The 24,095-nt window shown below is 41.4% G+C and overlaps 1 protein-coding gene across 2 annotated transcripts in view; it reads left to right on the forward strand.

Annotated features, from left to right (window-relative positions):
* DIAPH2 (diaphanous related formin 2) overlaps nt 1-24,095 on the forward strand; it is a 1,004,420-nt gene that overhangs the window by 329,304 nt on the left and 651,021 nt on the right. The window lies entirely within an intron of this gene.

Consider the following 24,095-nt stretch of genomic DNA (forward strand, 5'->3'; position numbering starts at 1 on the left):
TCTGAAGGGAGTTCTCTGTGCCTCTTGGATTTCAATGCCTTTTTCCTTCCCCAGATCCGGGAAGTTCTCAGCTATAATTTCTTCAAGTACCCCTTCAGCACCTTTCCCTCTGTCTTCCTCCTCTGGAATACCAATTATGCATATATTATTTCTTTTTAGTGTATCACTTAGTTCTCTAATTTTCCCCTCACAGTCCTGGAGTTTTTTATCTCTCTTTTTCTCAGCTTCCTCTTTTTCCATAATTTTATCTTCTAGTTCCCCTATTCTCTCCTCTGCCTCTTCAATCCAAGCCGTGGTTGTCTCCATTTTATTTTGCAGCTCATTTATAGCCTTTTTTAGCTCCTCCTGTCTGTTCCTTAGTCCCTTGGTCTCTGTAGCAATAAATTCTCTGCTGTCCTCTATACTGTTTTCAAGCCCAGTGATTAATTTTATGACTATTATTCTAAATTCACTTTCTGTTATATTGTTTAAATCATTTTTGATCAGTTAGTTATTTGTCATTATTTCCTGGAGATTCTTTTGAGAGGAATTCTTCCGTTTCATCATTTTGGATAGTCCCTGGAGTGGTGAGGAACTGCAGGGCTCTTCCCCTGTGCTGTCTTGAATAACTTGAGTCGGTTGGCAGGGCCGCAGTCAGACCTGATATCTGCCCCCAGCCCACTGCTGGAGGCACAGTCAGACTGGTGTGTACCTTCTCTTCCCCTCTCCTAGGGGCGTGATTCACTGTGGGGTGGCGTGGCCCATCTGGGCTACTTGCACCCTGCCAGGCTTGTGGTGCTGGGGATCTGGCATATTAGGTGAGGTGGATCTGCAAGGTGCACGGCAGCGGGAGGGGTAGGCTCAGCTCGCTTATCCTTCGGTGATCCGCTTTGGGAGGAGCCCTGAGGCACTGGGAGGGAGTCAGACCCGCTGCCCTTGGAGGGATAGATCCACAGAAGCACAGCATTTGGTGTTTCAAGGTGCAAGCAAGGTCCCTGACAGGAACTGGTTCCCTCTGGGATTTTGGCTGTGGGGTGGGCAAGGGAGAGGGCGCTGGCGAGTGCCTTTGTTCCCCGCCAAGCTGAGCTCTGTTTCCCGGGGTCAACAACTCTCCCTCCCATTGTCCTCCAGCCTTCCCGCTCTCCGAGGAGAGCTGTTAACTTATAACCTCCCAGATGTTAAGTCCCGCTTGCTGTCCCAACACACTCTGTCCGTCCCCTCCGTTTTTGCAAGCCAAACTCAGGGCCTCTGTTTTGCTGGCGGGCTGCCCCTCTGCCCCGGCTCCCTCCCGCCAGTCTGTGTAGTGCGCACCGCCTCTCTGCCCTTTCCTCCTTCCTCTGTGGGCCTCTTGTCTGCACTTGGCTCTAGAGAATCTGTTCTGCTAGTCTTCTGGCGGTTTTCTGGGTTATTTAGGCAGGTGTAGGTGGAATCTAAGTGATCAGCAGGACACGGTGAGCCCAGCGTCCTCCTACGCTGCCTACTTCCTTCATCTCCTCTGCTGTTGGTATTTTTATAGGAATTTCATTAAATGTGTAGATTGCTTTGGATAGTATAGACATTTTAACACTATTTTTTGTTCTCTTCCATGTGTGTGGCATGTTTTTCTATTTCTTTAGGTCATCTTCCATTTCTTTCATAAGTGTTTAAGTGTTGTATAGTTTTCAGAGTACAGATCTTTATCTCTTTGGTTAGGTTTATTCCTAGGTGTCTTACTGTTTTTGGTGCAATTGTAAAAATGATCAATTCCTTGACTCATTTTTCTGCTTCTTCATTTTTGGTGGATAGAAATGCAAGTGATTCCTGTATGTTGATTTTGTATTGTATGACTTTGCTGAATTCATGTAACAGTTCTTGTCATTTTTTTTTTTTTTCTGGTGGAGTCTTTCTGCGTTTCTACATAGAGTATCACGCTCACTGAAGTCTGTCCGTGTTGGTGGGCAAGGGGAGGGGAAATGGCATTGCTCCTCTCTTTGGTCCCTGGAGTGGGGAGTTCACATCCTTTACTGCTCAGGAAGCCCTCACAGAGCAGTGATCAGTCTCCCCTCCCATGTCCCGGACTTCCATCAGATCCCTGCCTTCACTCTATCTGTGTTCGAGCTGTCTGCTTGCCAGGTGGCACAGTACTCCTGTGTTTTATCTCAGGTGCCTGGTTGGTTTTCAGAATTCCAAATTTTAGGGACCCAGTGCACTGTGGACCATCACTGATCATTTGAGGTAGGGTCTTGTCACAGTGCAACTTGTGCCAATTAGTCCCAGAAAAACAGATGCACGATGGTGCAGTGGTTTGGAGATTATGGTAAAGCATAGCAAAAAGCTGGTATCCATGTTTGCTGTCCTCAGCAGGTCTCTGCTCTTATGCTAATGAACAGGACATGTTGGCATCTGCCAACTCTCTTGTCCCCTGAGAGGCTGTGCCACCTCTCCCAAATGCACTCCAAGAAGGGATACTGTCTATGTCAGTGCGACCCAGGGCAAACCACATTGTCCATTCCTGGGTCTCTGCCCTCCTTTGCCACAGGAACACTGCCATGCCTGCCCTGCTCCACCCAGTAGTGGTGGAGACTTCTAAAACTTCAGATTTGGGGCTCCTCTGCTTGTAAAATCTTATGATAATCAGCTTCTCTCATTTTCCAAGTCAGTGGTTTTGAGGAAGTGTTTCTCTTGTACAGCCCACTGTGTGCCACTTTCTACCTATTTCTCTCTCTCTCTCTCTCTCTCTCTCTCTCAGTCCTTTCTCTGAGATAAAGGCTCCCTCCTTTCTGCAGTACCTGCAGTTCTTTTCTGCCCAGAATCACATCTCTGTGCCTCCTACCTTCCAGAGTGTCGCTTCTTTTCTCCCTCTCGTTCTGTGGTATGTTCTTTCAGTCCTCAGATTGATTTCTTGAGTGTTAAAAATGATTTGATATTTATCTAGCTATGTTCGAAGGATGTGGCAAGTCTAGGGTTTCCCTGCTGATCCATTATCTTTACTCCTCTCCCTGAAATGGTTGCTTCTTTATATGTAATTTTTCATTTCTTGTTTTCCTTCAGTGGCTGCTGTCACATTTTTTCTTTGGAGTTTTTAGCAGTTTGATTATGATGTGTCTGGAGTTGATTTTCTCTTTTTTTTTTATGGTTAGTACTTTTGTTTCCTTTTTAAATTTTTATTTAAATTCCAATTAGTAACATAGAGTTTAATACTAGTTTCAGGTATACAGTGTACCGATTCAGCATTTCCATACAACACCTGGTGCTCATCACAACAAGTGCACCTCTAATTCTCACCACCCTTTTAAACCATCACCCCACCCACCTCCCCTTCTGGTAACTGTCAGTGTGTTCTCCATCCAATTCTTTACTGCTGCATATTTAACTTTGTCATCACTTATAGAGTTTCCAAGCTGCCCACCACAATGTAATTTGTTTTAATCTCTTAAAGTATAGCATTGCTTAAATCACTGTATTTGTCTGCTTTGTAAGTTGCCTCACATTACAGCTATTCTCGGTTGTGTAGTGAGCAAGAGCTAATATATGTTTGTAGCAAGAACTTGTTGGTGATCTAGTTTTACTGGTTAATATTAAATGTGACTGATTTTTGTCCTTGGCAAAACTGGGTGTCTTTGAGGTCTGTCACTATTTCCTATCATGAAGCAAGGTATAGAGTTATATATCACTACTGCTTTTAGCAATTTTCTTAGAGCTGCCTGAGGTCATTTGCAAGAAATTTCTTGGTACATCTCTTGGAACATGTTTAATATAATATTTCTCAAACCTAATTACCAGAAACCTTTCACCCAAAGTGTTCCTCACAATACAAGCTTTATAATCACTACATTTTTTAATATGGCCATTTGAGGAAAGGATTATAGTTACCATTAGTATTTTCATTTTTCTATATGAATTTTACTTATTGGATATCATCAGTTTAGGATTTTCACCTTTTTTCCTCCTCTACTTGATAGTGGTGAGGGATGAAAACTCATTTTTCAAAGATCATAAAGAATATATTAAATCATAAGTCATAAATATAGTATAATATTGATAAAGTGCTGTATCACAGCATGAATTCAGATATAATCCAAATGGGTTAGGAAGGGTTATTAAGTGTCTCAGGGTAATTTGGGCCTTTCTTAGTTCACCTTATAGTCATATATGTTCAAGATAAGTTTCAGTGACTTTGTTTTAGTGCTTCTTTGAGACAGTACACATGGATTAAAATATATGGTTTTTAATTATATTAATAATTACATAACTCTCTATTTTATATAATGCAATTTTGAAATAATACCTGTGATCTTATGGTGAAGCTTGGTGGTGGAAGTACAAGTAGTTCCTGGGGTGTTTGGGTGGCTCAGTCAGTTAAGTGTCTGACTCTTGGTTTTGGCTCAGGTCATGATCTCACAGTTTCATGGGTTCGAGCAGTGTTAGGCTGTCTCTGCCCCTTCGCTCTCTCTCCCCCTGGTGCCTGGTTGGGTTTCAGAATTCCAAATTTTAGGGACCCAGTGCACTGTGGACCCTCACTGATCATCTGAGGTAGGGTCTTGTCACAGTGCAACTTGTGCCGATTATGGTGAAGCTTGATGGTAGAAGTGCAAGTAGTTCCTGGGGTGTTTGGGTGGCTCTCTCCCCTTCTCTCTGCCCCTCCTCACTCATGCTCTTTCTGTCTCTCAAAATAAATAAATAAACTAAAAGAAGGCAAAAGTTCCTCGTAACCAGTTCCTTTAGGACTATTGAAATGTTTCAATGATAATGAGATAAAACAAATGTGAAGCTACAGTGGCATGGCTTCAAAAATTATCTGACTGCCTCTTATCTAGATTACTGGCACAATCTTCATGAAACCCTAATAAACTTAATAGGAGGAAAAAACATGCGAGTGGTGCTGATGTGCTGTAATTTAATTGTACTTCATACTTTCTGCCAAGATGGCTTGTTGGAGAACCAGGACCTGAGAGAAGCACATAAATGTGGCAGACTTGTTGTTGCCTAGGTGAACAAGGAAATTGCTGTGTGCAAAACGTATTCAAAGTTGTCAGATAGCTTAATGTGTTTTAGAATTTGCATTTATTAATCTGACATATGCATTTATGATATATTGCTGTATTTTAAACACCAGACCAGACCTGTGGGAGGCTAAATGCTCCAAGTTTCCCTTAATTCCAACATCATGTGCTCATATATTTTCGATTGATTAATCATTTTAAATAAAGTATAGCTGTCTTGTCAAGTTAATAAGCCTCTAATTTTATTTTCCTGTTCATAAGTGAAACAGAAGATGCTAGCATCTTAGAATTTTGATATACAAGTTTGTACAAAAATATGTCTATTGTATGTAGCTTTGGTGTGATATATTTGTAAGTATCCTTAAATCATTGCAAAGTAAGGTGGATAAGCAATATTCAGTTATCGTCAATTTTAGTTTTTATTTTTATGAGAAATACTGTTTGGCTGCTCTTTTGACCATATTATCAATATACCAACATATTCCATGTATTATTCCTTTGCATCATGCTTAACCATACAGTGGCTTTAATAGAAATAACTTAATTGTATATTATTAACCTATGTGTTTAATTGGGCATTCATAAGAGATTGGTGCTATTTTAATTTTTTATTTTAATAAACAGATATTTTAATTTTTATTAAGGTTTTCATTTTAAGTATAGTTTATACATAGTTTTATATTAGTTTCTGGTGTACATTATAGTGATTCAACATTACTTTGTGCTCATCAGAAGTGTGCTTTTTAATCCCTATCACCTGTTTCACCCATTTCCCCACCCACCACCTGTCTGGTAACCATCAGTTTGTTCTCTATAATTGAGAGTCTGTTTCTTGGTTTATCTTTGTCTTTTCATTTCCTTGTTCATTTGTTTATTAAATTCCACATCTGAGTGAAATAGTATGGTATTTGTCTTGCTCTGAGTTATTTAGCTTAGCATTATATTCTCTGGTTCCATCCATGTTGTTGGAAATGTCAAGATTTCATTCTTTTATGGTGGAATAATATTCCAGTGTGTGTGTGTGTGTGTGTGTGTGTGTGTGTGTGTGTGTGTGTATACCGCATCTTCTTTATTCACTCATCTATCCATGGACACTGGGCTGCTTCTGTATTTGGCTATGGTAAATAATGCTACAATAAATATAGGGGTGCATATACTTGTTTGAATTACTGTTTTTGTATTTTTAGACACAGTAGTGTGATTACTGGATCATAGGGTATTTCTGTCTTTAGAGAACCCCCACACTGTTTTCCACAGTGACTACACCAGTTTGCATTCCTACCAACAGTGCACGAGTGTTCCTTTTTCTCCACATCATCGCTTACACTTGTTGTTTCTGGTGTTTTTTTTTATTAGCTATTCTAAAGTGTGAGGTGATATCTCATTATAGTTTTGATTTGTACTTCCCTGATGATAAGTGATATTGAGCATATTTTCATGTATCTGTTGGCCATCTATATGTCCTCTTTGGAAAAATGTCTTTTCATGTTTTCTGCCCACTTTTAATTGGATTAGTTGTTCTAGGGTATTGAGTTATATTAATTCTTTATATATTTGGGATACTAACACTTTACTGGATATGTTATTTATGAATATCTTTTCCCATTCTGTAGGTTATCTTTTAGTTTTGTTGATTGTTTCCTTCACTGTGTAGAAATTTTTGTTTTGATATAGTGCTAATGGTTTATTTTTACTTTTATTTTCTTTTCCACAGGAGATATATGTAGAAAAATATTACTATGGCCACTGTTAGAGTAATTACTGCCTGTCCTCTCCTCTAGGATTTTTATGTATTCAGGTCTCACATTTAGGTCCTTCATCCATTTTGAGTTTCTTTTTCTGTATGCTTTAAGAAAGTGATCCAGTTTCATTATTTTGCATGTAGCTGTCCAGTTTTTTCAGTGTCATTTGTTGAGGAAACTTTGTCCCATTGCATATTCTTGCGTCTTGTGTCAAAGATTTCACATTGCTTTTCTTGTGTCTTTTGTCAAAGATGAATTGACCATATAATCATGTATTTGTTTCTGAGTTTTCTATTCTGTTCTATTGATCTATGTATCTATTTTTATGCCAGTACCATACTGTTGATTAGTACAGCTTTGTAGTATGACTTGAAATCTGGAATTGCGATACCTCCAGCTTTGTTTCTCTTTTTTTTGAACAATGTTTTGGCTATTCAGGGTCTTTTGTGGTTCCGTACACATTTGTTCTACTTCTGTGAAAAAATGCTGTTGATATTTTGATAGGCACTGCATTAAATCTATAGACTGTTTTGAGTAGTATGGCCATTTTAATAATATTTGTTCTTCCAATCCATGAGCATGGATTAACTTTCCATCCCTTCTGTTGTTTTCAGTATTTTTCATCAGTGTTTTATAGTTTCAGAGTACAGGTCTTTCACCTCCTTGGTTAAGATTATGCCTAGTTATTTTGTTATTTTTGGTGCATTTGTAAATTGGAGTATTTTCCTAATTTCTCCTTTTGATATGTTTTTTTAGTATATAAAAAGTGCAAAGGATTTCTGTGCAGTGATTTTTTTTTTATCCAGCGACCTTACTGATTTCATTTATCAATTCTAGTAGTTTTTTTTTGTTTTTTTTGTTTTTTTGTTTTTTTTTGGCGGAGTCTTTTGAATTTACTATATAAAGTATCATATCATCTCAAATAGTGAAACTTTTAATTCTTCCTTGTCCCTTTGGATACCTTTTATTTCTTTTTGTTGTCTGCTGAGGCTTGGATTTCTAGTACTGTGTTGAATAAAAATGGTAAGTATGGACATCCATGTTTTATTCCTGACCTTAGGGGAAAAGATCTGTTTTTCTCCAATAAGGATGATGGCTGGTGTGTGTTTTTCCTATATGGCCTTAATTATTGAGGGATGTTCCCTTTGAATCTACTTTGATGAGAGTTTTTACCATGAATAGATGTTGTAGTTTGACAAATGGTTTTTCTTCATCTACTAAAATAATAATATGGTTCTTATCCTTTCTTTTATTAATGTGGTATATCATATTGATTTATTTGTGATTATTGAAATACCCTTGCATCCTGGGAATAAGTTCAACTTGATTATGGTATATGATTTTGATTCTTTTAATGTATTCTTGGATTCTATTTACTTATGTTTTGTGTTTGCTATTATTTTGTTGAGGATTTTTACATGTATGTTCATCAAAGATATTGGCCTATAAGTCTTTTTTTGTAGTGTTGGCCCGTAAGTCTTTTTTTTTTTTTTTGTAGTGTCTTTATCTGGTTTTAGTGTCAGGGTAATGCAAACCTTGTAAAATGAATTTGGAAAATTTCCTTCCTTTTCTGTCTTTTAGAATATTGTGAGAAGAATAGGTATTAACTCTTCCTTAAATGTTTGATAGAACTTGCCTGTGAAGCCATCTGGTCCTGGACTTTTGTTTGTTTGAGGTTTCTTAATTACTGATTCAATTTTCTTCGTTGTAATTGCTGTGATCAAATTTTCTGTTTCTTCTTGTTTTAATTTTAAGAGGCTATATGTTTCTAGAAATTTATCCATTTCTTCTAGGTGGTCCTACTTTTGGCATGTTTTTTTTTTTTTCTTAATTCTGTTTGATAATCTTTTCCTTTTCTGTGGTGTCAGTTTTTATTTCTACACTTTCATTTCTGATTTTTCCAGTTTTTATTTCTATTCTTTCATTTCTGATTTTGTTTGAGTCCTCTCTATGTCTTTATCTTTGTGTGGCTAAAAGTGTTAGTGTCAGGCGTTGTGCGGAGTAAGGATAGGAGTTAGAGTCAAAAAGAATTTTTGCAGTTTAAGGCTTTATTGGGAACTAAGGTTCCGGGCAAGGTTCCGTGACTCAAGGAGGGAGTCAGGGAAGTCGTGCCCGGGTATGGTGGGGTAGGGTTTTTAAGCTGTAGCAGTTCCAGGTTTAGGCTCAGGTGGGTCTTTCTCTCTGCCATGTTGTTCTGTTGCTCGGTAATTGGTTGACCTTCAGTTCGTTCTGGAGAGCCACTAGGGACTTTCCGTTGGATTTTGCTGGCGCTCGGTGATTGGTTGACCTTCAGTTTCTTTCGGTACGCTGGCGATGTTTCTTCCGGCGCGCTGGTGAGAGGGCTGTCCCCTTCCAGGGACATTCGAATATTCTAACCTCTTATTGGTGATAATGGGCAACGGATCTGATCTGGCTGCTTCCTGCGGGTGTAAGGGTGACGCCATAGTATGTGGGGTCTGAGGTTGGAATGCGGGAATATGGCCAGACCACCACCTGGTGAAATGCACCTGGGAAACTTCATGAATTCGTTTCTGCATGAAACGGAGAAAGCAAGGTAAGAGCATAAGTATTATACAGATAGCAAGTAGTGGGATGACTATGGGGAGGAGCCAAGTTAGGAGGGGTGATTGCCACCAGGAGGTTAGGGGGTCTGAGGATCCTGGGCGGGTGGATAGGGTGTTTTGGATTTCTTTTAGGTGTTCTATATTGCTTTCAACTAAGCCTGATTCATTGAGGTAGTAGCAACATTCTTCCCTCAGGAACAGGCATGTTCCCCCTTTTTCTGCTTTTAGGAGATCTAGGGCTCGTCGGTTTTGTAGAGGGACCTGTGCTAGGGAGTTGATCTGCCTTTGTAAGGTGGATAGGGAGGTTGCTGAGGCTTCTGTTGAGATTTGGAGCCTGACAGATCCCCGGAGGAGCCAATAGAGTGTATTAGGGAGCCGATTCCAACCCCGGCAGCCAGTAGGGAAGTGGCCAGGAATAGTCTGACCATTAGTCAGAGGAAAATGACTTGTTTTTGGAGATGGAATTCAAGGAGTTGATGGAGTTCTTCCTGTCCGTATAGGGTGAGTTGGGGGATGATGGTGACTGGGAGACAGATAGAAGTGTTTTGGGGTATTTGTTTATAAGCTGTGCCATTGCACCAATAGAATCCCCCTGGGGGGGATTGTGGCTAGGCATAGGCAAGGGGGAGGGGCAAGTTGGGGAGGCATAAGAAGAGTAGCATGTTGGGTGAGATGTGTTGTATTGAGGGGTCTCAGTGAGCATGGGAACCTGTAGGGAGATTTGACTTCTGGGGTGGTTGGTGGAGTTAGTGGTGTTGGGAAAGGGGGTGGGTAATGGGACGGCTATTACTGGATACCACTGAAGGGATGCACAAAGATAGCAGTGTGACAGATTGGTTAAGCCTGAGTGGTTAAGCAGGATCGCTCCTTGTCTGATTAATGTAAGCCATGAGAAGAGATGTTGTGCAAGGGGTGTCTGTAGTTGTGTGTTGAGCTGGTCTTCTTGGTCCGTGATTACTTGGGTAAGATCTTTAAGGTTGGAGAGGGAAGGAGACATTGAAGGCTCATAGGTTCGATAGATGGTTAAAGAGGAGATGGGGTTAGAGAAATGGCCGTTCTGATACAGTTTGCCCTTTATTCTGGTCTGCCAGCGGCTACCATGGTTCAGGGACAGTAAGGGTAAAGTTGCCATTTTTAAAGCAGAAGCGGCCCATCCTTGGTCCTGTGAAACAGTATAGGTTGAGACCGTGTATGTTACAATAGTGATAGGGGCATCCTCCATATTGGTTGGGGGAGGTTTGGGAGCATATCTTGTCGGTTTGGTCATATAAAAAGCAAATGGCGGGAGTAATCTGTGTAGAGGCTTGGAGGGTGTTGAAAGAGGGGAATTTAAAGGTGACTTGATTTTGGCACCCAACAATGGGACAAGGGGTAGAGGATATGATAGAGGTGTGTCCATTAAAAGTTTCGGATAGGTAAAAAACCCACCTATAGGAGGGTTGTGAGGGCATGAGGGGGATGATGTTAACAAGGAGTTACAAGGGAAGTATCATCATGATATATAAGTATGGTTAGTAAAAAGGTAAAGAAGGAGATTTTGACGGGGGAGAAATCGGAGAGAGTTCCCTGAAGCCAACAGTCAGAGACCCAGGAGAGAAATAAGGGGAGGGTGATGGGGTCGGATGAGTGGGAGAGTGGTAGCTCGTGTAATATTGTGAGTGTGAAGGTAGAAAACCGAGGGGAAGGGTCCGTCATGAAGGGGACTGTCGGGTTAGTTTGAGGGTGAGGGGGCCAGTTGGTTGGGAGGTCCACGACTCTTCCAGTATAGGGGGTAAAGGGGGGGCCTATTTGAGGTCGGAGGTGTGAACCCACGGGGTGTGGCCCAATAATTTAGCAGCCGTGGGGGTTGTGAGTATGACTGTGTAGGGACCCTCCCACCGGGGTGCAAGGCTTGGTTTTTGTCTTACTTGAAGGAGCACTGAGTCTCCTGGGTTTACAGATAGTGAGGGAGAGGAGAGATCTATGGGAGCTGGTAGAGTGAGGTCAGCGTACTGTTGAATCAGGTGTTGGAGCAGGCTGAGGTAAGGGAGATAGGCAGCCAAAGGAGGAGGATCTTTTGGTAGGGGTTGGGGTAACAGGAAGGGTCGCCCATATAGGAGTTCAAATGGGCTGAGGCCTGTGGGTCCTCGGGGAGTGGCTCAGAGTCGGGTGAGTGCTATAGGTAGGAGTTGAGGCCAAGAAAGCCGAGTCTCTATGGGGAGTTTAGTGAGATGGTCTTTTATGAGGCCACTGGCCCTTTCAACCTTACCCGAGGACTGGGGGTGGTATGGTATGTGGAGTTTCCAAGTAATACCCAAAGCTTTGGAGACCAGTTGGGTGACTGCTGAGATGAAAGCAGGCCCGTTGTCAGACTGTATCCTTCTTGGTAGACCAAAGCGGGGAATGATGTCCTTGAGTAGGATCTCAGCCACTGTGGAGGCCCCTTCAGATGAGGTGGGGAAGGCTTCTATTCACCCTGTAAAGGTGTCAATTATAGTAAGGAGATACCGTAATTTTTTGTGTTTTGGCATGTGAGTGAAATCTATTTGCCAGTCTTCGCCTGGGAGATGGCTGCGCATCTGAGGAGTGGGGCCTGGGTGCCTCATTCTCCCTTGGGAACTGACTGCAGTGCATGCAGTGCATTGTTGGTGTGTTTTGGCGATCAGTTGTCATAGGTGGGGGTGGTACATAATGAGCTCAAGGAAGCAGAAGGTGGCCTCCAGCCCAACGTGTAGGGTTTTGTGGATTTTTGTTAGTAGAGAAGGGACTAGGCTATTTGGGAGGGCCAGTCGGGGGCCCAGCATGATCCAGCCTGCGTTGGTGTGGGCATCAGGATGGGCCATGTATTGTTTTTGTTCATCTGGGGTATAATCGGGAGTTGTATCTTCGGTGAGGATGCCCATAGGAACTGGGTCGAGAGAGAGAGCTGTTTGTCTAGCAGTGTCGTCAGCCTTGTGATTTCCTGTAGCTATCTCTGTGGTTAGGGGTTGGTGGCCCTTGCAGTGGACAATGGCCACTTCCTGTGGGAGTTTGAGGGCCTCAAGTAGTTTCTCTATGAGTGGCCCGTTGATGATGGGGGTACCCTTAGTTGTGAGGAATCCTCTTTCTTCCCATAAGTGGGAGTGTGTATATGCAACAAGGAAAGCGTATTTTAAGTCTGTGTATATTGTGACCCTTTTGTTTCTGGACAATTGGAGAACCCTAATGAGGGCTGTGAGTTCAGCCTTCTGGGATGTGGTTCCTGTGGGTAGTGTCTGGGTCTCTAGAGTTTGGTTTAATGTAACTACAGTGTATGCTGCCCGTCGGTGGCCCTTGCAGTCAACTAGTGAGCTGCCGTCTTCAAATAGAGTGAGATCAGGGGAAGTGAGGGGAAGGTCCTTTAAGTTAGATGGAGGTTTGGAGAGAATATCTATAAGTTCAATGCAGGAGTGGAAAGGTAGCTGTGAAGTGTCTTTGGGGTTGATTTGTGGAAGTAGCGTGGCAGGATTTAGTCCGGGGGAGAGTTGGAGAGATATTTCAGGATTTTCAATAAAGAGCAGATGGAACAATTGTATGTGTGATGGGGAGAGGTGTGCCAGGGCCTTATGTGTAAGGAGATCAGATAGACGGTGCGATGAAAATACCATTAGGGGGCAGTGTAGGGTGAGTTTGAGTGTGTCTTGGGTTAGAGTGGCTGCTGCTGCAAGTGCTCTGAGGCAGGGTTGCCACCCCCTGATAGTAGGGTCCAGTTGTTTAGAAAGGTAGGCGACAGCTTGTAACTTAGGGCCACACGGTTGGGTTAGGAGCCCTGTTGCAATTCCAGCCCTCTCATCTGTGTATAAGAGGAAAGGCTTTGAAACATTAGGGAGGGAAAAGACCGGTTGACTGACTAGAGATGTGACCAGCCGTTGGAAGGCCCTTGCGACCGATCCTGGGCTGGAGAGTGGGCCTTGGGGGGTTTCTTTGGCTGCTTTGTATAGCGGAGCTGCGTGTATAGCAAAGTTAGGGATCCAGTGTCGGAAGAAGCCTACTAGGCCCAGGAAGGAGAGGATTTCGTCTGCATTGGTAGGTGGGGACAGGGTCTGGAGGGCTTGGAGGAGATCTTGGGTTAGGGCCTTGGTAATAGGTGTGAGTGAGACTCCCAGGAATGTGACTGTATTAGTACATATTTGGGCTTTGTGTGGGGAGACTCGATACCCCAGGTTAGCCAGGAAATTTAGGATTTGGACTGTATCTTGTTTGGTGTGGTCGAAAGAGGTTCCATATAATAGGTCATCTACGTACTGTAGTAGAGTACAGTGACTGGAGAGTGGGGCTTTGAGGAGATCCCTGGCCAAGGCCTGCCCAAAGAGATGGGGACTATCACAAAATCCTTGGGGAAGTACTGTCCATGTGAGTTGGCAGGCCAGAGAAGTGACTGGATCTTGCCATGTGAAGGCGAAGAGGAATTGGGACTCAGGATGTAAGGGAATGGTGAAAAAGGCATCTTTGAGATCAAGCACTGTAAAATGGGTCGTGGATGGGGGAATTTGGGAGAGGAGGGTATATGGGTTGGGCACTACTAGATGGATGGGAATTACAGCTTCATTGATTATTCGGAGGTCTTGAACTAGTCTATATGAGCCACTTGGCTTTTTTACAGGCAAGATTGGGGTGTTGCAGGGGGAATGACATGGGATTAGGAGGCCCTCCTTGAGTAGGCAGTCGATGATGGGCTTCAGGTCTAGTCGGTGGGTGTGGGAGATTGAGTATTGGGGTCTAGACGGGAATTGTGATGGATTTTTTAGTCTAATGAGGACAGGTTGGTGATGGGTGGCGATTGTTGGGGTGGATGTATCCCATACGATTGGGTCTATTGGGAGGTCTGGGTGTGGGTTAAGGCTGTGGTCTGTGTTGTCTGTGATAACAGCCAGTAGGAGATGAGTGAGGGAGGGAGAGGAGCAAATAGCTGATAAATGTATAAAGGCTCCTAATTTACTGAGGATGTCTTGGCCCAACCGGGGGACCGGGCAGGAGGGGATGACTAGAAAGGAGTGGGAGAAGTGGAGGCCATCCAGGCAGCAGGTGAGTACCAGTGTGCATGGGGGAATGGAGGGGGTGCCATTTATGCCCATGACCGAAATGGAGAGGGCGTGGTGGGGCCGGAATAGCTCGGCAGGACGGAATAGGTAGCCCCCGTGCCCAACAGAAAGGAGATGGACTTACCCGCTACCTGGAGTTTTACCCTGGGCTCAGCGTGGGTCACCGGAGTTACTGAGTCTGGGCCTCGTCAGTTGTCATCCTCCATCTCCAGGAGTTGGAAGGCAGAGTCCAATCCGGGTGAAGCCTCGCCATGTGGAGGCATTGCGAGTCTGTCGTCCCTTGGGTTAGGACAGTCGGATTTCCAGTGGCCCATTTGCTGGCACAATGGGCATGGACTGGTAGGCTTTTTGGGATGGGGACACTGATGAGACCAATGGCCTTCTTGGCCACATTTAAAACAAAGCCCCGAAGGGGGCCGTGGTCCAGAGGGCCTTACTGCGGCTGGCCTCAGGGCAGCTACCAAGGCTTGGGTTTGTAATTGTACCTTTTGTTGGAGACGGGCCTGTTGCTGTTGTTCTTGAGCTTCCTCTCGGCCATTAAAAACTTTAAAAGCCATCTTTACCAGGTCGGCCATAGGGGTTTGAGGGCTGTCTTCAGCCCTTTTTAGTTTTTTTCGAATATTAGGGGCTGATTGGGAAATAAAATAGGTGGCCAATACTGTGGCCCCGGCGGGGGTGGTAGGGTCTAGTCTGGTATACTGGGTAAGTGCCTCTGTGAGCCGGCTATGGAAGGCTGCGGGGTTTTCATGGGGGTCTTGTATTATTTCTTGAAGTTTGTTAAAATTTACTGATTTGTTTGAGGTTGCTCTCATGCCTGCTAGTAGGCATTGGATCATCTGGTCCCGGTGCCGGTGACCATTGCCTGCATGTTGGTAGTTCCAATTGGGATTGGCCGCCAGGACAGCATTGGCTCCTACGGGCATAGTGGGGTCAGTCATGTGGGTTTGGTCTGCATGCTCTCTGGCTGCAGCCTGGATGCACTCCCTCTCCTCAGGGGTGAGGGTAGAGGTGAGGATCACATGAATGTCATGCCATGTGAGATTGTAGGCTTGGGTGAGGTATTGGAATTCCTTAATGTATTGGGTGGGGTCTGCTGAGAATGACCCTAGTCGCTTTTCGATGGTGGACAAGTCTTGGAGGGAGAAGGGGATGTGAGCGCGAACCAGGCCTTCAGGCCCTGCCACCTCATGGAGAGGTAAGATGGCCACTGGGGTCTGTTCGCTGGGAGGGGCCTGAGCATGAGTTCGGGATGATATGGGAGGCGAGGGCTGGACGGCTGGAAGTTTGGGGTATGCAGGGGGGCGAGGGCTGGTGGGTGGCGTGGCTAGATCCTCTAACGGGTCGGAGATCAGGGAAGTTGGTGAGGTGGGGTCGTAGGGAGGTTGTGGGCGGGCAAGGAGCACACATGCAGAGGGGCAGGAGGAACATAGGTGGGGGCGAGACCTGAGGTTCCAAAAGGCCATAACATAGGGTATTTCTCCCCATTTTCCCAGCTGATGGCAGAAATTGTCCAGATGGGTTAAGAGTTGGTATCGTAAAGACCCCTCACATGGCCATTGAGAATCATTATCTAATTTGTACTGAGGCCAGACTGCAGTGCAAAGGCGGACGAGTTGGTTATGACGAAGTTCGCTTTGTAAGCCTAGGAGCCGGAAGTTTTTTAACAGACACTGGAGGGGGGTAAGAGATCAAGGCGGTTTAGAGTCGTTACTCCCCATTGGCATGGCAGGGCGAGGCGTCCCTCGCGCTGCAATAAGGGGCCTATTGGCGTGCGGGCCTTGCAGCGTGTGGAGGAGAGGAAACTGACTTGCGAGATGTCTCTCGTGGGTGTCAGCCGTAGTTGGAAGGGGGGAAGGAGGGTCTGTCCTACTTACCGGCTCCTGTAGGCTCTTGAGAGTAGGGTGGTTGGCATGTGGCTTGGTGAGGAGGGGGGAGTTCAGCCGAGGGAGGCGAGCTACCACCTCCTCCCGGGTTTCGGCACCAAATGTTAGTGTCAGGCGTTGTGCGGGGTAAAGATAGGAGTTAGAGTCAAAAAGAATTTTTGCAGTTTAAGACTTTATTGGGAACTAAGGTTCCAGGTGAGGTTCCGTGACTCAAGGAGGGAGTCAGGGAAGTCGTGCCCGGGTATGGTGGGGTAGGGTTTTTAAGCTGTAGCAGTTCCAGGTTTAGGCTCGGGTGGGTCTTTCTCTCCTGCCATGTTGTTCTGTTGCTCAGTAATTGGTTGACCTTCAGTTCCTTCTGGAGAGCCGCTCGGGGCTTTCCGTTGGATTGTGCTGGTGCTTGGTGATTGGTTGACCTTCAGTTTGTTCCAGTGCACTGGTGATGTTTCTTCCGTTGCGCTGGCGAAAGGGCCGTCCCCTTGCAGGGACATCTGAACAAAAAGTTTATAAATTTTGTTGATCTTTTCAAAGAACAAGCTCCTGGTTTCATTGATGTGTTTGATTTTTTTTTTTTTTACTTTCTATTTCATTTATCTCTGCTCTAAAATTTATTATTTCTTTTCTTCTGCTAGTTTTCATGTTTTTTTAAATGTTTTATTTATTTTTGAGAGAGAGAGACAGACAGACAAACAGACAGACAGACACAGAGTACGAGCTGAGGAGGGGCAGAGAGAGAGGGCTGCAAAGAATCCAAAGCAGGCTCCAACTCTGGGCTGTCAGCACAGAGCCTGATGTGGGGCTCGAACTAATGAACCATGAGTGAGTTCATGACTTGAGCTGAAGTCAGCCACTTAACTGACTGAGCCACCCAGGTACCCCATGGCTTTCAGTTTTTATTGTTGTTCTTCTCTATCTAGCTCCTTTAGTTAGAGCTTAGTTTTTTTTTTTTTTTTTTTTGGGGGGGGGTGGGGGTTTCTTGCTTCCTTAAGTAGGCCTGTATTGCTATAAACTCCCCTCTTACAATCACTTTTGCTACATCCTTAAGGTTTTGGACCATTGTGTTTGTATTTTCATTTTCATTTGTCTCCATGCATTTTTTGATTTCCTCTCTGTTTTCTTGGTTTACCTATTCATTATTTAGTAGCATGTTGCATAATCTCCATGCATTTGTGCTCTTTCCAGATATTTTCTGTGGTTAACTGCTAGTTTTGTATTGTTGTGTTCAGAACAGATGCATGGAATAACTTGGATCTTTGTGAATTCATTGAGACTTGTTTTGTAGCCTATTTGATCTATTCTGGAGAATATTTCATGTGCACTTGAAAGTGTGTATACTCTGCTGTTTTAGGATGAAAAATTCTGAGTATATCTGTTAAATCCATGTGGTCCAGTGTGTCATTCAAAGCCTCTGTTACCTTGGTGATTTTCCCTTTGGATACTCTGTCCATTGATGTGAGTGGAATGTTAAAGTCCTCTACTATTATTGTATTATTATTAATTACTTCCTTTATGTTTGTTATTAACTGCTTTAAGCATCTGGGTCCCTCCATGTTAGGTGCATAAGTATTTACAATTATTATATATTTTTATTGGATTGCCCCCTTAAGCATTATATAATGTCCTTCTTTGTCTCTTGTTAAAGTCTTTGCTTTAAAGTGTATTTTTTCTGATACAAGTATTGGTATCCCGGTTTTCTTTAACAACCATTTGCTTGATAAATGCTTCCCATCACTTTGCTTTCAATCTGCATGTGCCTTTAGGTCTGAAATAAATCTCTTATAGGCAGCATATAGATAGATCTTGTGAGTTTTTTTTTTCTTTTAATAGGCTTCATGCCTAGTGCAGAGCCCTGTGCAGGACATAAACTCATGATTCTGAGATCAAGACCTGAGGTGAGATCAAGAGTCGGGCACTTGATTGACTGGGCCACCTGGGCCCCCATGATCTTGGTTTTTTTTGTTGTTGTTTGTTTTTGTTTTTTGTTTTTTGTTTTTTGTTTTTTGCCTTTCTGTCACCTTATATGTTCGATTGGATATTTAGTCCATTTACACTCAATTTAATTATGGATATGTATGTATTTATTGACATTTTGTTATTTGTTTTGTGGTTGTTTTCATAATGCTTCTCCATTAATTTCTTTCCTTGCATAATTGTCTCATGATTAGTTAGCTTTGTTTAGTGATATACTTGAATTTCTCTTAATTTTTGTATATCTTTTACTGTGTTTTGATTTGTATTTACCATTATGTTTATTTATTTTTTTTCCAATTATTTATTCATTCTCATGGTCACATGTAAATTCATTTTATATTTTGGGTTATAACCTAGTACTATTATTATTTATTTTGTTGCTCAAATTTTTCTAGGTCTGTCCATTGGCAGCTCCTTCAGATCAGCTCCTATGTTCTTTTTAATTTTTTCATTTTTTAATTATATCCAAGTTAGCATGTAGTGCAACAATGATTTCAGGAGTAGATTCATTAATGACCCTTACCCATTTAGTCCATCCCCCCTCCCACAACCTCTCCAGTAATCCTCTGTTTGTTCTCCATATTTAAGAGTCTCGTATGTTTTGTCCCCTTCCTGTTTTTATATTATTTTGTTTCCCTTCCCTTATGTTCATCTGTTTTGTATCTTAAAGTCTCATATGAGTAAAGTCATATGATATTTGTCTTACTCTGAGTAAATTCACTTAGCATAATACCCTCTAGTTCCATCCATATAGTTCCAAATGGCAAGATTTCATTCTTTTTGATTGTCGAGTAATACTCCATTGTGTGTGTGTATATATGTGTGTGTGTATATTGTATGTGTGTATATATATACACGTGCACACACACACACAAACACACACACACAGTATATTCTTGATCCATTCATTCATTGATGGACATTTGGGCTCTTTCAATACTTTGGCTATTGTTGATGGTGCTGCTATAAACATTGGGGTGCATGTGCCCCTTCAAAATGGCATACCTGTATCCCTTGGTTAAATACCTAGTAGTGCAATTGCTGGGTAATAGGGTAGTTCTATTTTTAATTTTTTGAGGAACCTCCTTATTGTTTTCCAGAGTGGCTGCACTAGTTTGCATTCCCACCAGCAGTGCAAAAGAGATCCTCTTTCTCTGCATCCTCACCCACATCTGTTGTTGCCTGAGTTGTTAATGTTAGCCATTCTGACAGGTGTGAGGTGGTATCTCATTGTGGTTTTGATTTGTTATTTCCCTGATGATGGGTGATGTTAAGCATTTTTTCATGTGTTGGTTGGCCATCTGGATGTCTTCTTTGGAGAAGTGTCTATTCATGTTTTTTGCCCATTTCTTCACTGGATTATTTGTTTTTTGGGTGTTGAGTTTGATAAATTCTTTATAGATTTTGGATACTAACCCTTTATCTGATATGTCGTTTGCAAATACCTTGTACCATTCTGTCCGTTGCCTATAAGTTTGCTGATTATTTCCTTCACTTGCAGAAGCTTTTTATTTTGATGAGGTCCCAATAGTTCATTTTTGCTTTTGTTTCCCTTACCTATGGAAACGTGTTGAGTAAGAAGTTGCTGAGACCAAGGTCAAAGAGGTTTTTCCTGCTTTCTCCTTGAGAATTTTGATGGATTCCTGTCTTACATTGAGGTCTTTCATCCATTTTTAGTTTATTTTTGTGTATGGTGTAAGAAAGTGGTCCAGGTTCATTTGCCATTATGTTTATATATAACCTCTTCTGTATATAGCAGTCTATATACAGAACTTTGAACACTTAACTTTGAACACTTTCTATATACACTTAACTTTGAACCCATTGTTTATTCCTCTCCCCCCATGTTTTAGATATATGATGTCATACTTTACATGCTTTTATTTTGTGAGTCCCTTATTTGCAGATATATTTATTTTTACTGCTTTTGTGTTTCGTACTTTCCCTACTCTTGCTTATGGTCTTTTCTGTCCACTTAGAGTCCCCTTTAACATTTCTTGTAGGACTCATTTAGTGGTCATCATTTCCTTTAACTTTTGTTTGTCTGGAAAACTCATTATCTCTCCTATTCTGAATGACAGCCTTGTCAAATAGAGTGTTCTTGGCTGCATATCCTTCCCTTTCAGCACTTTAAATATATCATGCCACTCCCTTCTAGCCCTCAAAGGTTCTCCTGAAACATCTGCTGATTGCCTTATGGGGTTTTGCTTGTATGTAACTGCTTTCTTTTCTCTTGCTGGTTTTAAAATTCTCTTTATCACTACGTTTTAATTACTTATACCATCTTAATTACTTTGTGCTTGGTGTGAACCACTTTGGATTGATATTGTTGCGGAATCTCTGCGCCTCCCAAATCTTCATCTGTTTTCTTCGCCAGACTGAGGAAGTTTTCACCAATTATTTCTTCAAATTTTCTGTTCCTTTTTACTTCAGTTCCATTTTTTGGTATCCTTATAATACAAATGTTATTGCACTTGGTGGAGTCACTGAGTCTCCTAAGTCTATTTTCATTTTACATATATTTTTCTCTCATCTACTCAGCCTGATTACTTTCCATTACTCTGTCCTCCAGATTGTTGATTCATTCTTCTGCTTTGTCTAGTCTACTTATTTATTCCATCTAGTGTATTTTTAATTTCATTTGTTGTGTTCTTCATCTTTGATTAGTTATTTTTTATCTCTGTGTTGAGGCTTTCTTTCACTGATGTCCTCCACTCTTTTCTCAAGTTCAGTGACTATCTTTATGATCATTACTTTAAATTCTCTATGAGACATGCTACTTACCTCCATTTTGCTTGAGTCTTTTGCTGTGAGTTTGTCCCTTTCTTTCATTGGGATATATTTTCCTTTATCCTCATTTTTTTCTAAGTCTCTGCATCTGTTTCTGTGTGTTAAGAAACACAGATATATTCCCTGCACCTTTTTCATGTAGCTTCCTCCCTACATTTAGTTATGGAGTTTATTCTTCCAGTTTTCAGGTCATTTTCTCAGTTATTTACACTGATGTGAGTGTTCTCTAGGTGTATCCTTGGAAGGAGGTGAGCCTAGGGTGCTCCTACTCACCATCTTCCCCAGAATCTTTGTCAAGAGACACTATTTTAGTTTACAAGAAAGTTGAGTAGACTACAGAGTTCCAATATATGCCCTCACTCTGCCCCCAGTTTTCCCTATTATTAATACCATGCATTGATGTGATACATCTATTACCATTAATGAACAAAAATTGATACACTACTGTTAACTAAAATCCATAGTTTACATTAGAGTTCACTCTCCATGTTCTACAGTTTATGTGCTTTGACAAATGTATAATGACATTACATTTACAGAATTGTTTCACTGCCCAAAGCATTCCCTGTGCTCCATCATTGTGTGCATGTTTTTTTTGTTTGTTTGTTTGTTTTTTGTTTTTTGTTTTTTTTTGAGATGTGTTTTCTACTCTTTTGGGTAAATACCAAGGAACATAATTGCTAGATCATATAAAAGTGTGTTTAGTTTTGCATGGCTGGAGCTATTTTATCCTTCTTTTTTTTGTCTTTGTTTGGACCTCAGGCTTATAGAATTGGACTAATATAACCAACTCATACCTGACTTGTGGGTTACTAACTTTTAATTTATTCATTTATTAAGTTAATTAGTTATTTTTATAATATTATAGTAAGTTTTCCTCACCTCACCATCCAAACAAAACCTAAGGCCTTGATAATAATCTGTTGTTTAACTACATGCATCTGTTTACTTATCCTTCCCTTGCCCCCTCAAACCAAGGCCACTGCTATTTTATTTTATTTTATTTTATTTTATTTTATTTTATTTTATTTTATTTATTTTATTTTATTTATTTTATTTTATTTTATTTTATTTATTTTATTTTATTTTATTTTATTTTATTTTATTTTGTTTTATTTTATTATATTTGTATTTTTAAATTTTTGTTTATTTTTGAGTGAGAGAGAGAGCAGGGCAGGAGAAGAGATGGGGGGAGACACAGAATCTGAAGCAGGCTCCAGGCTCAGCTGTCAGCACAGAGCCCTACCAGGGCTCAAACCCATGGACCGTGAGATCAAGACCTGAGCCAAAGTTGGACAGTTAACCGACTGAGTAACCCAGGCACCCCTATTTTTTAATTTTAATTTCATTATAGTTAACACACAGTATTATGATAGTTTCAGGTATACAAAATAGTCTTTCAAAAATTCCATATTATAACTCAGTGTTCATCATGATAAGTGTACTCTTAATCCACTTTATTTCACCCATTACCCCCATGCACCTTCCCTCTGGTAACCACCAGTGTGTTCTCTATATTTTTTCAAGGTTTTATTTAAATTTCAGGTAGTTAACATATAGTGTGTAATATTAGTTTCAGGTGTAGAATTTAGTGACTGAATCCTTTGATACAATACCCAGAGCTCATCGCAGCAAGTGCCCTCCTTATCCCCCATCACCTATGGAACCTACCTCCCCGACCCTCCTCCTTTCTGGTAACCCTCAGTTTGTTCTCTGTAGTTAGGAGTCTATTTCTTGGGTTTTCTCTCTTTCTTTTCCCCCCATGTTCATTTGTTTTGTTTCTTAAATTCCATATGTGAGTGAAATCATATGGTATTTTTCTTTCTCTGACTGACTTATTTCACTTAGCATTATACTCTCTAGATTTATCCATGTTGTTGCAAATGGCAAGAATTCACAGTTTTTAGTGAATGAGTAATATTCTGTTGTTTTGTGTGTACACACACACACATACACACACACACCCCACATCTTCTTTATCCATTCATTTGTCAGTGGACACTTGGGCTGCTTCCATAATTTGGGTGTAGTAAATAATGCTATAATAAACATAGGGGTGTATTACTTTTACAAATTAGTGTTTTCATGTTCTTTGGGTAGATACTCAATAGTGAAATTACTGGATCATAGGGAAGTTCTATTTTTAATTTCTTTGAGGAAACTGTATACTGTTTTCCACAGTGACTGTACCAGTTTACATTCTGCCCAGTAATGCATGGGGGTTTCTTTTCTTCCACATCTTTGCCAATACTTGTTTCTTGTTTTCCCGATTTTTAGCCATTCTGAAAGGTATGAGGTGATATCTCATTGTGGTTTTGACTTGCATTTCCCTGATGATGAATGATTTTTCAAAATTATTTATTTATTTATTTATTTATTTATTTATTTATTTATTTTTAATGTTTTTATTTATTTTTGAAGGAGAGACAGACAGGTCATGAGTGGGGGAGGAGCAGAGAGAGAGGGAGACACAGAATCTGAAGCAGGCTCCAGGCTCCGAGCTTTCAGCACAGAGCCCGACACAGGGCTTGAACTCACGAACTGTGAGATCATGACCTGAGCTGAAGTTGGATGCTTAACCAACTGAGCCACCCAGGCGCCCCGATGACTGATGTTTGAGCATAGTTTCATGTATCTGTTGTAGGCAGGTGCTATTTTAGTTTTAGATTTAAGTATAGTTCACTATGTTTTTTTTTATTATTTTAATGTTAACTTTTTATCTAAGAGATACTTCTCAGAAATAATTATATGAATGATTTAAACCATTTTCTCCCTTCCGATATATAATAGGTTGTAATAGATTTTTACCTGAATTATTAATTTTAACCATTTTGACACTGTTCTAATTATTAATGATGTAGTTTTCCATTGACAGCCTCAAGCAAGTCTTTTGCTAAAAAAAAAAAAAAATATAAGCCTGTTACTTAAGGTATAAAAATGAGGAAAGACTACAATTGTTACATCATTATGTGAAACAGATCCTTGGGGGAATACATCAAATTGTTAATGCCAAGACTCTTCTATTTATTTATTTATTTTTTTCAATATATGAAATTTATTGTCAAATTGGTTTCCATACAACACCCAGTGCTCATCCCAAAAGGTGCCCTCCTCAATACCCATCACCCACACTCCCCTCCCTCCCACC

The sequence above is a fragment of the Lynx rufus genome, unplaced genomic scaffold, assembly GCF_022079265.1.
Source record: "Lynx rufus isolate CCGP_SWC_20201006 ecotype Redwood Valley unplaced genomic scaffold, mLynRuf1.p SCAF_14, whole genome shotgun sequence".
In the NCBI taxonomy this organism is placed as follows: Eukaryota; Metazoa; Chordata; class Mammalia; order Carnivora; family Felidae; genus Lynx; species Lynx rufus.